This window comes from Physeter macrocephalus, chromosome 8 (assembly GCF_002837175.3).
Source record: "Physeter macrocephalus isolate SW-GA chromosome 8, ASM283717v5, whole genome shotgun sequence".
In the NCBI taxonomy this organism is placed as follows: Eukaryota; Metazoa; Chordata; class Mammalia; order Artiodactyla; family Physeteridae; genus Physeter; species Physeter macrocephalus.
Genome location: NC_041221.1, coordinates 122,133,841 through 122,136,426, shown reverse-complemented (window position 1 = coordinate 122,136,426; position 2,586 = coordinate 122,133,841). Strand labels below are relative to the sequence as shown.

The window sequence follows — 2,586 nt, the reverse complement described above, 5'->3', positions numbered from 1 at the left end:
GGCTCAGCGGCCATGGCTCACGGGCCCAGCCGCTCCGCGGCATGTGGGATCCTCCCAGACCGGGGCGTGAACCCGGTTCCCCTGCATCGGCAGGCGGACGCGCAACCACCGCGCCACCAGGGAAGCCCAAACTGTCACGCAGACTGGCTGCCTTTTTTTTTTGTGTGTGTGGTATGCGGGCCTCTCTCCGTTGCAGAGCACAGGCTCCGGACGCGCAGGCTCAGCGGCCATGGCTCACGGGCCCAGCTGCTCCGCGGCATATAGAGATCCTCTCAGACCGGGGCGCGAACCCGGTTCCCCTGCATCGGCAGGCGGACGCGCAACCACTACGCCACCAGGGAAGCCCAGAAAACCTTATTTTTGACTGGACTCAGACTTAGAGGTAGAAGCTGTCAGACAGGATAGCCTCCATCTCTTGGCAGTCTGTTCCTGGAGTTTTTCTTTGGTGTCCTTCATCCTCTGGGCCAATGGTTAGCATGTTCTGTGGCCTCTTCCTAATTTTTCTTAGTACCCTGTTTCTTCAGAGCAACAAGCCGACTTTGGTGTTTCAGGACACAGGGAATAACGTAACACTGAGTCTTGGGCACCGAGGTTTCTTACCTTCTCTGTTCAGGAGCTTTCCACAGCATACTGGCAGACATCATCTTCTTTAGAGAGATTGGAAAGTTTGTGGGTTCAGCTAGCTCTTTTGGGCCCCAGGCGTTGATGCACAGTAGTATCAGTGAGTGCAAGAATATCTTTTTCCAATGGTTATTATTGGTTAAAATAATAACCGAGTTGAGAACACCGATTGGCATCCACGGTGCATCCCCTGAACAGATTTGTGCTTTCTTTCTCTAGTCCTCCTAGTCCACGCTGCTTTGTGGGGAAACCTGGTTTGTCATCCCCACCACTGATTCCAGCCACATAGCCCTTCCCTTCTTCACCGGACCGGGGCACGAACCCGTATCCCCTGCATTGGCAGGCGGACTCTCAGCCACTGCGCCACCAGGGAAGCCCCAAAGTTTGCCTTTGTTGTCCACTTCAGTGAGTTTCTGGCAGCCCATGGTTGGGAAAGAGATGTTCAGCTTTGTCTTGAAGCAGTTGCTTGCCTCTGAGACACAGCAAAGATGATAAACTCTTGAAGTAGAATTACTGAGTAAAAGGATTTGTTTTTACAACTCCTAAAACCTGATGCCAAATTGATTTACAGAAATATGAATTGACACTCCTGCCAGGCATGTGCAAATGTCTAACTTAAAGCTCATTTGCCAAAACTAAAACATTTGCTAAAAAAATTGGAAATTCGATAGGCTGCCAAAACATTTTTATTGCTTTAATAAAATTTTATTGCATTCATTTGACTACTTGTGAGGCCAGCTGAATATTTTTTCATATCTATTAGTTAATTATACTTATTTGGGTTTGAGAGCTTTGTTCTAAGTATTCACTTGTGTCTTAAGTGTTTAACAATATGTTAAATTTATCATATACAGTACATACACTATGGACTTTACTAAAGACTGATGTTCTGATAGGGCGTTAGCCTTTTATGAAATTATGATATTAACATGTCATGGGTTTTTTTCCTATTATGTTTTATTTATTGGCATGTTGAGGATTATGTTTTTGTGAAGTAAAAAAATTGTTTTGATATATTCGTTTGTGATTGTGTGTTGCTCAGACTGCCCTCCTAGAAAGGACTCCCTGCCCAGTGACCAGGAGTGTGCTTAGCTTCAGCCTCTAGCTGTTAGTCCTTTTAGGTTTTACTTCAGCTTTTGAGCTGAGGGCCCACTATTTTCAGGATGATCTTCAGCCAGTAAAGAGGCACTGAAGCTTGGCCATTTCTGCCCAGTGCATGATCCCTCTAATGGGTATTTTTTGCCTAGAGCAGGAGCCTGAGGGCAGTTTCTGCTCAGGAAAAGAAGCCCATTCCAGCCCTGAGGAGCTGCTCTTGCACAAGTGTTTGAAGCACCGTGTCTAAATGCCGCAAGGGGTAGACTGTGGCAGAGACCTAGACGCTCAGCTCAGATCTTCAAAAATGGACTTGTTGCCCAGTTAAATGGTACAGCTGGTGGACAACCTCCAGCTGTAAGTTCCTTCTTGATCCTCCTCAGCTTTCATGCCATGATTGCTCTTGTTCTCAAGGCAGCCCTAACCACATATAGAACAAGAAACTTGTTCAAGGGCCTAGCTTGTCTACCCAAACTGGGACTGATCTATCGGGAAATCTTGGCTCCAGAGCGCCCCTTGGGGCTAACCGACTTCTTTCAGATCCACATTCCCTGCCCAATCCTGCTTCCTCCTCTCTACCTTTCACAGTGTTGCCTACCAGTAAGGCTTTCATGTTCTAACCCATTTCAGTGTCTGCTTCCTAGAAAACCCAGCCTGTGACAGGAGCTACCATGGTTTTAAGCTTAGCTGTTCTTCCCATCCTGATACTAGAGAAACATTCACATAGACTTGGTTCTATTTTTAAGAAGGACTTGACTTCTTATATTTCAATTTTGTATTCATCTGCAAATTATTTTGGTGTGGTGCTAAGTGAGGATCTAACCTGATTTTTCTTCCTGTGGTAGATGGCATTGAATATCTCTGCCTCTTGTC

General features: G+C 46.4%; 1 pseudogene; it reads right to left on the bottom strand.

The window, feature by feature from the left end:
• Positions 1 to 354: 354 nt before the first annotated feature.
• LOC112064698 (40S ribosomal protein S6-like) lies at positions 355 to 2,326 on the bottom strand (annotated as a pseudogene).
• Positions 2,327 to 2,586: the final 260 nt, after the last annotated feature.